Raw genomic sequence first — 12661 nt, 5'->3', positions numbered from 1 at the left:
CCCAGACAGCAGAGTGAAAGGTTGCTGGTCAGTAGTCTGATCAAAGACTACCGTTTCTTTTTTTTGTTTTTCCTTTCTAGGCAATTGGGGTTAAGTGACTTGCCCAGGGTCACACAGCTAGTAAGTGTCAAGTGATTGGACTGAGGCTGGATTTGAACTCAGGTCCTCCTGACTGCAGGGCCAGTGTTCTATCCACTGCACCACCTAGCTACCCCAAGACTACTGTTTCCAAGCAAACAATAAAGAGTGCTCTTCTCTTATTATATCATTTTTTCCATATGGTGATGCTTTTTGACTGAGATATTTTTTACCCTGTTCCACAGACTGTGATAGTACTAGTAATTCCTCCATAAGCCATCAGCCAACTAAAATTACAACCATTTGAAATCTTCCTTTGTAGTTACTCAGTGAATAGACCTGCCCTGTGAAAGTTGCTCCAGAGGAGGAGGGAGGCAGGGAGAAAGACAGGAGAAGGACAAAGAAAAAGAAAGTAATTAATTTACTTGGTTCCCCAGGACCCAAAGGCAGTTTACAAGTAGAAAGCTAAAGTGGTTTATTTCTCACTTGAGATTGAGCAGGTGCCTTGTAGTTGGTCCCAGATCCTAAATCCCTTTGGAGAGAGCTCCACATGAGTTGTGAAGTTCTAGAAGGAGCTTTTCCCAGAAAAAAAAAAATTCATATCCAAATATTCTGTCTCATTTTAGATTTTAAGTCCATCTCTTCCATGGCCAGAGGTGGGTGGCATGATTCTTTTTATTCCTCTGAACTGCTGGTTTATCATTACATTACTCAGAGTTCCTAAAGATTTTTAGTTATTTTTCTCTATTATGTTGTCAATAAAGTAATTTTACTTTTATGGTCCTCAGTTTCTTATTCTATTAAGTGTGAGGATTGGCCTAGATATTCTATAAATTTCCTTAGCGCTCTAATAATGCTGATACCAGATATATTGGTTATATGGAAATTTCAATTTCTGTAAAAACATGAGGAATTAGTAAAGGGGGAAAACTAAATTCTGAAACTGGTATGAGAGGAAATGTTTTTCCCCCAATATTTCTAACTAGCTATTCAGTTTAATTCTATTCAATTACACGCTTGAATATTTCTTCTTCAACTTTTGGCCAACTCTGACAGGAAATTATTCATTTCACTGAGGAAAAATATTGTTCCTTAGCTCTAGTTATTATTTTTTTCTTGTCCCAACCCCTAGGTCTAACTCTACTTCTACATGGCAGTTATCTTGTCTCTATTAAGTCTATTCTACAGATTAAACATCCCTAGTTCCTTCAACTGATGTTCACATGGTTACTCTCCTGTGGGCACAATTCATCAGATCAAAGGTTCTTTAAATATATGATTCACAGAATTAAACAAAATATTCCACATGTATTCTGATCAAGATGGAGTATAAATAAGTGATAATCTCCCTCATTCTAGAAACTGTGGTTCTCTTAATGCAGACTAAGATCTAATTTATTTTGTTGTTGTTGCTGTTGTTTTTTGGCAATGAATCAATAGTGCTGATTTCTATTAAATTTCCAGGCCATTAAAATACCTGAATTGCTTGGTAAGGTACACATCATTTTGCTCTAATGGCTTCTCCCTCCCCCACCATTGCCAAGTAATTTTTTTCCATGAGCAAGGAACTTTGGTTTATTGTCTTTTTTTTCTGGAATAGTCATTGGTTACTCAAGTATTAGAGTTCAGATTCCTTTTCATTATACTTTTATAGTCACTGTATAATTACTTGTTCTGGTTCTGAGTATTTCACTCTACATGATTCCATACAAATCATCCCATATGCTCAACTACTCATGTTTATAATTTCTTACCATTGTTGTTAGTTACATCAGTCATGTCCAACAGTCTGTGACCCCATTTGGGATTTTCTTGGCAAAGATATCAGAATAGTTTGTCATTTCTCTCTACAGCTTATTTTACAGATGAGAAAACTAAAGAAAATGGGGTTAAATGACTTGCACAGGTAACACAGCTAATAAATGTTTGTAGCAGGATTTGAACTCATGAAGATGAGTCTTTTTCATTTATTTTTTTTAGTGAGGCAATTTGGGGTTAAGTGACTTGCCCAGAGTTACACAGCTAGGAAGTATTATGTGTCTGAGGCCAGATTTGAACTCAGGGCCGCCTGACTCCAGGGCCAGTGCTCTATCCACTGCACCACTAGCTGCCCCTAAGATGAGTCTTTCTGATTCCAAACACAGTGATCTATCTACCGGGCTACCTATCTGCTCTTCTTTATTGTGAACACTGGGGAAACATTTACTCATGTAATAATCTTTAGTTCTTCTCTTATTCACCATAATTTCTCAAAAGCCACTGACAGCAGCCCGACAAATGCAGCGACCAATTCTGAAGTAACTTAAAATGTAATATTTGGGAGAACTGAACTTATTGAGCATAATTAGATACCATTTTATTATCTCCTCTCTTACCTTAAAGAAGGATATAACATTTAGATGCATCTTGAAGACAGAAGACTGTGAAGCAGCACAAGTGGGTTGGGAATGTATTCCAACTCTGGCCAACAGCTCACATGACGATATATAATAAACATGAAAAAGTAAGCTAAGTTAAAAGAATATACAATGGGACTCTGTAGATGAATCCCAAGAACATAATTCTTACAATCTAGCCAAAGCACTCTATGGACTATTCCCCTCACTGGCCAATGATCTCGGTGACATAACCAGCTACTCTAACTTTCTCCTGTCATCTAAGATGAGAAAATCCCACATTACAACAGATTCATGACTTCTCCAGGACCTATCATCGTGCCCATTGCCAGTCACACTTTCACTTTTCATCTTACAGATGAAAACACAAAAATCCTTATCGAGGATTATTTAAAAAATGTGTGTAGATTATCATCATAAATATTTTCTTACTGTTGAAAACATAGGAATATACTTATTGTTTCAGTCACCATCACCTTACATTTTTTCCCATAAGGCTTTAGAATATCCCTTTCATTTAGATATCTTTTCAATTAATCCCACAATGTCTCCATAATTGTATTAAAACTGGCATAGATCTCCTCCCCGTACATTGGTCTAATCTATCTGATTGTTTTCCAGCCTCTATAAGTACATCTGGAACCATGATAATAGAGTCCAAGTATAATGCCTATGCTCTCCTTCATGGTGAGAAAATATATTATAAAAGAATCTCCCAGTCCCCAAGATTCCTTTGGTGACCAGACCTCATCCTCTCTTTGCAGAGCAGCAGGACAATATGACATCTTCTCTCAGGGAGCTATTGAATTTTACTCCAAAAACTTGTTTATTGGATTAGAAATGTAAGGATGCGTAAATGGGTAAGTGATTGAATGATATATGAATAATTTAAAGGAATAAATAATTAAATAAATGGATGAATGAATTGAATGGACAAGTTAGAGAATGAACAAACAAATGAATGGATACACAAATGAAGGAATGACTAAATATATAGATGAAAGAATGAATAAGGAATGAGTGAGTGACTGGGCAAATGAAGGAAGGCTGAGTGAGGCATAAATACATAAATGGAGTGAATAAATGAGAGAAAGGATGAACAAGTGAATAATTGAATGCGTGACTGATGCTTAAATAAACAAATGGATGATGGATTGAATGAATAAATCCCATTGAATAGATGTGAGAATGTTGTTGTCTTTTATCCTTTGTTCTTGAAGAGGACTATAGCATCAGGAAAGTGATGCCATGACTTGCAAGTGAATTGGATTTAAGTGAGGGAGGGCTGTGCAAAGTCACCATCCTTACTTTGTCCTTCGTAGCCTTCCGAGTCCATTGGCAAGATATGGATCAGGACTTGAGATGGCTCCCCCAATGTGAGAATGTGTAAGTGAATGAATGAGCTAAGGAAGCAACAAGTGAATAGATAGGTGACCAAATGTGGGAATAAGTAAATGAAGATGTGATGAATGAGTATCTTCTGATGATGATTGATATAGGGCTAGTTTCACTCTTCAACCCTTAAAAGAGATATGGAATCATGAATTTCAACAAAATGTACATTTTTACTTCATAGAGAGAAAAATATATTCTTTAATTCACAAATGAACCAACCCAACCAGCATGAAAGCTCATTGTCTTTTTTGCTTTCCCTAATTTTCCCCCAAGATAGCATTCTCGTTCTGTTTAAAGCTTCCTTTTCTCCTCTAAATTTAATTTCTTTTGGTCAGATCAATGAATTTCACTTCACACCAATTGTTTTCAATTACCTCCAGCTGATTCCTGTAATAGGTGGGGGAAGGGCGATAATTTGCTCCTATAGGAGTTTTCATTCTGATCCAATTTTAGAAACACTGTATCCATGAAAGGAATATGAAGAGTTGAAGAAAGAAGAAAATATGATCATGTCCAGCCAAGTTAACATAATAGCATAACAGATTTGCTGTGCATTGATGAGAGGATGGTAACGGATATTTGGAGACTAGCCAAATATTTCTGGTCTAATAGATCAGGGATTTACCCAGTCTTTCAGTTAAAGGCAAAAGATCTTTTCTGGAAAATTATCTTTACCTGTTATATTTCCAATCAGAAACTGGTTGTTTCTCTGGCCTTTTATATTCAACTTTGCATATCTTTTTTAATTATCTCCAAGATTCATATTGGTTGGTTTTTGGGGGGTCTAGAAGGAAAGGTTGAGATATTCGTTCACTAGATGAGGAAACCCTTGACTTCAGTTAGGAAGGTGGTCTCTTGCCCCCAGTACTATGAATCTGCTCTTCTTGTGTTTTGCCCTGTGTTCTCATGTGGTTTTTAGAGAGACAGAGAGACAGACAGACAGACAGACAGACACACAACACACACACACACACACAGAGCAATATACACCGACAGACAGACACACATACACACACACACACACACACACACACACAGAGCAATATACACCATTGTCCTCTGCTCTGGGCAGCCTAACTTTGAAATATGTTTAGATTTTGGTGCTACACTTTGGAAAGGACCTTAAAAACCTGGCACAAGCGCAGAAGAGGTCACCCAGGACGGTGAGTTTGAGTCTGGAGAACATACACCTTTGGACAAAGGCTCCAAGGAGAGTTAGTCTAAAGAAGAGAAGACTTAAATGTGGCATGACTAAAAGTTCATGGTTTTCAAGGGGAAAAAAGATGAGAATTACTCTTCTTGACCTCAAGTAGTTCCAGTAACAAAGGGTGGTTGCTGTAGTAAGGCAGATTATACTCTATGTAAAGAGGAAAAGAAACAACTATGACCACAATAGCAAAAACAACCAAATTTCCTAAAAGGATGGAAAATAAAGAGGTAAACGTATCCTTAAACAATAGGCCTTCATGTTAAGTCTGTATTATTACTTGTGGAAGATATATTAGAAGACATTTCTATTTGAATAAGAGTTGAACGAAATGTCCTCTGAGCATTCTTTCAACTCTGACATTCTGAGATTCTGTTTCTCTTCTTACTGACCAGTAGTTTCTTCTTCTTCTTTTTTTAATATATAAATTTATTTATTTTCAGTTTTCAATATTTACTTCCACAAGATTTTGAGTTCCAGATTTTCACCCCATCTTACCCCTCCCCCCACCCCAAGATGGCATGCATTCTGAGTATCCCTTCCTGTAATCTGTCTTGTCTTCTATCTCTTCCCCCCTTCTCTTATCCCTTCCCCTTCTATTTTCCTATAGGGCAGGTCAGACTTCTGTACCCCATTTCCTGTATTTCTTATTTCCCAGTAGCATGTGAAAACATTTTTTTAAACATATGTTTTTAAAACTTTAGGTTTCAAATCTTCTCCCTTCCTCCCTCCCCACCCACCCTCATTGAAAAGGCAAGCAACTCAATATAGGTTATACATGTGCAGTTATGCAAAACACTTCCATAGTAGACATGTTGTGAAAAACTAACTCTATTTCCCTTAATCCTATCCTGCCCTCCCATTTATTCTATTCTTTCTTTTGACCCTGTCCCTCCTCAGAAGTATTTGCTTCTGATTACTCCCTTTCCCAATCTGCCTTCCTCTCTATCATCCCCCTGCTCTTGTCCCCTTCTCCCCCTATTTTCCATAGGGTAAGACAGATTTCCTTACCCAATTGAATGTGTATGTTATTCCCTCCTTAAGCCAAATCCTATGAGAATAAGATTCACTCATTCCCTCTCACCTTCCCCCATTTCCCCTCCACTGTAAGAGCATTTTCTTTTCTGTTTTTTTTTGTGAGATAATTTACCCCATTCTACCTCTCCCTTTCTTCTTCTATGAATATAATCCTCTCTCATCCCTTAATTTTATTCTCCAGATATGACCCCTTAATCTTCAACTCACCCTGTGCCTCTATCTATCTATCTATCTATCTTCTATCTATCTATCTATCTATCTATCTATCTATCTATACTATACATACATATAATTTTTTTCCTCCAACTACCCTAATACTGACAAAGGTCTCATGAGTTATAAATATCATCTTTCCATGCAGGAATGTAAACAGTTCAACCTTAATAAGTCTCTTATGATTTCTCTTTCCTGTTTACCTCTTCATGTTCCACTTGAGTCTTGTATTTGAAAGTCAAATTTTCTATTCAGCTCTGGTCTTTTCATCAAGAATGCTTGAAAGTCCTCTATTTCACTGAATGACCATTTTTTCCCCTGAAGGATTATACTCAGTTTTGCTGGGTAGGTGATTCTTGGTTGTAATCCTATCTCCTTTGCCCTCTGGAATATTATATTCCATGCCCTGCGGTCCTTTAATGTAGAAGCTGCTAAATCTTGTGTTATCCTGATTGTGTTTCCACAGTACTTGAATTGTTTTTTCTGGCAGCTTGTAATATTTTCTCCTTGACCTGGGAACTCTGGAATTTGGCTACAATATTCCTAGGAGTTTTCCTTTGGGGATCTCTTTCAGGAGGAGATCAGTGGATTCTTTCAATTTCTATTTTGCCCTCTGGTTTCAATATATCAGGGCAGTTTTCCTTGATAATTTCTTGAAAGATGATGTCTAGGCTCTTTTTTTGATCATGGCTTTCAGATAGTCCAATAATTTTTAAATTCTCTCTCCTGGATCTATTTTCCAGGTCAGTTGTTTTTCCAATGAGATATTTCACATTTTTTCTATTTTTTCATTCTTTTGGATTTGTTTTACAGTGTCTTGATTTCTCATAAAGTCACTAGCTTCCAATTGCTCTATTCTAATTTTCAAGGAAGTATTTTCTTCAGTAATCTTTTGTACTTCCTTTTCCATTTGGCCAGTTTTTCTTTTTAGGGCATTCTTCTCCTCATTGGCTTTTTGGACCTCTTTTGCCATTTGGGTTAGGCTATTTTTTAAGGTGTTATTTTCTTCAGTATTTTTTTGGGTCTCCTTTAGCAAGCTGTTGACTTGTTTTTCATGATTTTCTTGCATCACTCTCATTTCTCTTCCCAGTTTTTCCTCTACTTCTCTTACTTGCTTCTCAAAATCCCTTTTGAGCCCTTCCAAGGCCTGGGACTGATTCATATTTTTCTTGGAGGCTTTGGATGTAGGAGCTTGACTTTGTTGTCTTCTGGTTGTATTTTGATCTTCTTTGTCACCAAAGTAAGATAATATAGTCTGACTCTTTTTGCACTGCTTGCTCATGATCCAGCCAATTACTTGAGTTTTAAACTCTTTGTTAAGGTAAGAGTCTGCTTCCAATGTGGAGAATGTACTGTCCCAAGCTTTGGGGGTTTATATAGCTGTTTTCAGAGATACTTGTAGGGACCCGTAAATTTTCAGTTCTTGCAAGGTGGTATGATAAGGGGAGAGGTGTTTACTTCTTTCCTGGCCTGTACTGTAGTCTATTAGGGACCACAAGCACTCCTTTCTGTCTTGGAACTGTGAGGAAGGTTTCCTGTCCACAGCCACTACAAGCTCCACCATGCCAGCACTCCTCCTCACCCCAGGACCCCCGTCTAGAACTGTGACTTAGATCTAAGCACGGGCAAAGCAAGAGATTCCTTCCTCAGCACCAGCAGAGAGATCCTTGCCATTCCCCTCTGATCAGCCACTTAATTCCCCCATCAGTCTATGGGCCAGAAGCTCGGGAAGCAGCTGCTCACCCCAGTGCCGCGTTCTTGAGGAACTGGTTCTGAGACCCCCACCTTCCTCTCTCAGCACAGCAGAAACAGAGCCACGGACCTTCTAAGTTGTCTTTTGCATTCGTGGATTGAGGAGTCTGGAAATCACCACAGCTGCCTGCTATTCAGTCCTGTGAGGCCTGCTCCAGGTTTGCTGTGGCCTGTGCACCCAAGTCGCCCTGTGCTCAGCTCCCAGCCAGGTGCGATATACTTACTGATCAATCATCCAGGTTGTCTTGGGTTGGAAATTTGTTTCAATCTGTCTTTTTCTGGGTTCTGCTGCCTTAGAATTTGGTTAGAGCCAGTTTTATAGGTATTTGGAGGGGTTTGGGGGAGAGCCCAAGCAAGTTGCTGCTTTCACTCCACTATCTTGGCTCCGCTCCTCTCTCAGTCTCTGGTTTCTTCTGACGATAGTTCTTTGTGTAGGCCTTCACTATAAATTGTGAATTTAGTCCTCTATCAATGCCTATGAACACTTTACATACTAATCTAAAAAAAGCGACATTTTTCTTCCTTCCTTTCTTCTTCCTTCCTTCGTTCCTTCCTTCCTTCGTTCCTTCCTTCCTTCCTTCCTTCCTTCCTTCCTTCCTTCCTTCCTTCCTTTCCAGAATCACACCATTAGGAAACTGAGGCAGGCAGACAAGGATGAAGTGACTTTCTCAGGGTATACAACTAGTAGGCATCTGGTACAAGATTTAAATTCTAGTCTTCATTACTCTAATTTCTAGCCTCTACATCAGTTAATACTTAATCTAACCTCTATACCACTATAAGAACAAGTGGAAGAATTTTGAGGCTGAAGTGTCCAGTCAAACCAGTATTAAGTCCTATACCATAAGCTTTAGAAGACTAGCTTTACATTAAAGACACACACAAAACAAAACAAAACAAACAAACACAGGCTTGTTCTAGGGTCCAAATGCTTCTGGGATACGGACAAACTATGAGTCCCAGAGAGCACCATGGGAGGAGTGGGCAGGATGTGACACCAGTGTCTGGGCAGCCTCTCCCTGGACTTCCACAAAGCCCAAAGGGGAATAGTTATTTCTGCTATTATTGTGATCATTCCTTCCAAGACAACCTCCACATTTGGAAGAAGCCTCTGAATAGAATCCAGAAGCTGAGATCCGAAAAGGTCTGGTAAGACATCTCCTGAGACGCGGCAGCCATTCTGGTGGAGGAACAGAGCAAAAGGACTTTCAGGATGTTTTCGAGATAGGCCAGTGTGACTGACTCCAGCTGTTGATTCTCACACATGACATCTGGGGACCTGGAACAACTAGCAGCCCAGGAACCCAAGGAGAGACTGTCCAGGGAGCAGGATGTCAGGGAGATGCCAGAGGCTGGGAATGATTACTGACTGGAGAAGTGGGGCAAGTGGCAGAGCTCTGCCCAGAGTGGCAGAGCGCTGTCAGCCAAACCCATGGTCTTCCAGGATTCAGCGGAGTGGCCGTCCATCCAGGACCTGTCTCCACCTCTTGGTGGGTGGCCCCAGAAGCCCAAGGTGCAGTAGGGCTGAGAAGAAGGCTCACCTCTGTCCCTGCCATAGGATCTCTTCTAGACACCTGGTGGAAGTGGTGGTAGAGGAGCCACCCTTTTTCCTAGATTGCAATGGAAGGTGCCAGCCTTGCAAGAAGACATGAAAAAACAAAAACAACAAAAAAAAACTCCCGAGTTTAAAGTGTTCTTTTAGTTCTTGTCTTTATTTCTACGAAAATATAAAAGTAGGGTACAAACTACTATAATAATTAATATATTACTAGTCAGAAAAAAATTTAAAGTATAAAATTTACAGTATAAAAACTTCTTTTAGTCATTTATAAAAATAATTAGTGGGATTATGATACAGACAGCAGAGATTTGACCCTGAATCCAGAAGGGCCTGAGTTCAAATCCTATCTCAGTATATATTGGTTAAGTATGGGCAAGTTATACCAATTATGTAAATTTGCAACTCTTTAAGACTCTAAGTTGTAAAGAAGAATCCAGTCTGCATTATTAGAGGCCTTATGTGTTTTGTTTTGAGATCCATATATCAATAAAATCACAGATTTGTCTCCCACCCCCATACAAAAGACAAGCAGCAATCCACTTCTTAGAAGGCTAAAAGATATTTCACTCTGAGGTCAGTAAATTTTGAGGAAAGAAATTCGGGAATTTACATGGTTGTATTTGGTCATGAAGCTGAAGTGAGAGTAAGAAACATTTTTAAAGATACAAAACATTGTTTTAAGGAAATACAACTCATACTGAAATAAAATTTATCCTTCCAAAGTTAAAAAAAAAGTATGAATCTAGTCTTCTGGTTGATTCAATTTATAAATGTTGGAATGAAGGAACTGATTTATGGATGACAAAAATGAAAAATCATCTTTTGACAGCATCAGGAAAGTTGGGAAGAAATAATCATGAAAGTCTTTGAAGCCTTCTAATGAGAGAATCCAATATTTCCCACTGACAAGACAGAAAACTAATTGTCAACTTGTAAAGATTCTGTCTCATCTCACTAGTTATCTATGCCAAAAGGGAAAATGGTGGAGATGAGAGGAATGGGGAAGGGGATTATTCTTTGGGCCAAGAAATCTCATTCTTAAGTACTCCTCTTTCCTGTTTCTCAGGATGTAGTTCTTGAGAGAGTCATTGATAATATGAGGAAATAGATTAGTGGATACTCTTCCATAGTTTTATTGTCTTATTTTTTCCTAAGGCAGCTGATGCAATGATGTTTTCTTCTGGGTGACAGTCTGTTGAGATCACTGTATCTGTGTGACCATACAACTTCTGCACAATCTCTTCTGGGTCAGCATTCCAAATGTAAATGAAATTGTCTTCTGACCGTGACACAATTAGACATGGATTAGTCTGAGAAAAATTAGCAAAAATACAGTATTTTTCATTCTTATGGCCAATTTATGTCTTTAAGCACTTTTCTTTCCCAAAGTCCCATAGTTTAAGTGTAATGTCCAGAGTTGCAGCAAGAATGCACTCTCCATTTGGAGCAAATCTCAGAAAAGAAACTGGAGGGTTTTTATCACAACAAATTGTTCTAATATATTCACATGCTTCTATAGCCCAGATTCGGCAGAAACCATCATAGCTGCTTGACACCAGCAAAGACCCATTCCAATTAGAATGAACAGCTGTAACTGGGTTTGAATGAGCAGTTAGATACTTGAGGCACCTCCCAGTTTTCACATCCCATATCCTCACACTTTGATCGAAAGAGCCTGAACAGATGACGTTGGACTGGGCATTGAAGTTCCAGCAAAAGACATAATGGCTGTATCCCTTCAGGGTTTTCTGCATTTCCCTGTGAAACAATGCCATATTTTAAGAGTTTTATCATCTGAGGCAGACACCAGAAGTTGTGAATCTGATGACCAAGCGATGTCTAATATTCCCAGTATGTGACCAACTACTTTTTTCAAATATTTCCCATCATATGCTCCCCAAATTTTAATTTGTTTATCAGCAGAAGAACTTGCTAACCATTCTCTACTGGGACTAAATTTGACTGTAGATACTGCTTTAGTGTGCCCTTGTAGAGTGCATTTTAGCTGATAGTTGGGTTTTCCAGGATCAAAAAAGATTCTTCTCATTGGTAGCTAGTGCTCCACTGACTCCTATCTCTGCTTTCTTCTCTTCTGTTGCCATAGTTCTGAAAGTAACCTTTACTCACCCAGGACTATGGCTAAAGCCTCTGCTACTCATAAAGATGGCAGCGGCCCCTGGAGAGGAAGTATGATTTGGAGAGAACCATGGTGGCCACAGCTACTCATCCTCCTACTTGCCTTGACTTTTTCCAGACCTACTGTTTTCACTGGATATTCATTACCTATTGCTGCCTTCCAGGCCCCATTGTGACAGCATCATAAGGTATTCAGCAGGCTGGACTATCTTCAGAATCTTACCAGGCAGAGAAGCCAGAATAGTGACATCCACAGATTAACAGGTATACTCTGCTATTTTGAAACACTGGGCTGCCATGGAAACTGCCCAAGAGATTTTTTCTCACCTCTATAACCTTGGGCAAGTCATCACCTTTCTTGGGAACTTAGTTTCCTCATCTGTAACAGGAGAGGACTGAATGATCTCTAAGATTTGTGCCAACCTAAACTGTGTGATGCATATGGATCCAGAGAGAGTAGAGGAATCTGGAATTCAGTTCTTGTCAGTTATGTGACTATGAGCAAGAAACTTGATTCTTTGAGTGTCAGTTTTATCATTGACAAAATGAGGACAAAAATATATGTCCTATGTACACAGTATGGTTTTGAGGAAAGAGATTAGTAAATGCTAAGATACTAAAGAAATGTTAGTTTTTATTATTTTTATTACCTTCCAAGAGCTAGCACTAGTGGGTATGGTGATAAAATCCCTGGATAAATGGGAGTCAGGAGTACTCGATCTTTCTGGCTCTGCCTCTCACTGTGAAATTAGCATTTCTCTGGCACTGAATTTCCCCCTTTGACAAATGAGGATATGAATCCATGTGATCTCTAAGACCTTTTCCAGCTCTAACATTCTAGGATTGTAACTGTCCCACAAATAAATTGTAAGCTTTTTGGATAAT

General features: G+C 38.9%; 2 pseudogenes; one reads left to right on the top strand and one right to left on the bottom strand.

Moving 5' to 3' along the window:
* The first annotated feature begins 9031 nt into the window (after positions 1–9031).
* LOC110194595 (zinc finger matrin-type protein 5 pseudogene) lies at positions 9032–9601 on the top strand (annotated as a pseudogene).
* A 797-nt stretch (positions 9602–10398) lies between these two features.
* On the bottom strand, positions 10399–11886 carry LOC110194611 (WD repeat-containing protein 5-like; annotated as a pseudogene).
* Between the last annotated feature and the right edge of the window lie 775 nt (positions 11887–12661).

The sequence above is a fragment of the Phascolarctos cinereus genome, unplaced genomic scaffold (assembly GCF_003287225.1).
Source record: "Phascolarctos cinereus isolate Bilbo 61053 unplaced genomic scaffold, phaCin_HiC Scaffold_4;HRSCAF=312, whole genome shotgun sequence".
NCBI lineage: Eukaryota > Metazoa > Chordata > Mammalia > Diprotodontia > Phascolarctidae > Phascolarctos > Phascolarctos cinereus.
This window is presented reverse-complemented; position numbering and strand designations above follow the sequence as displayed.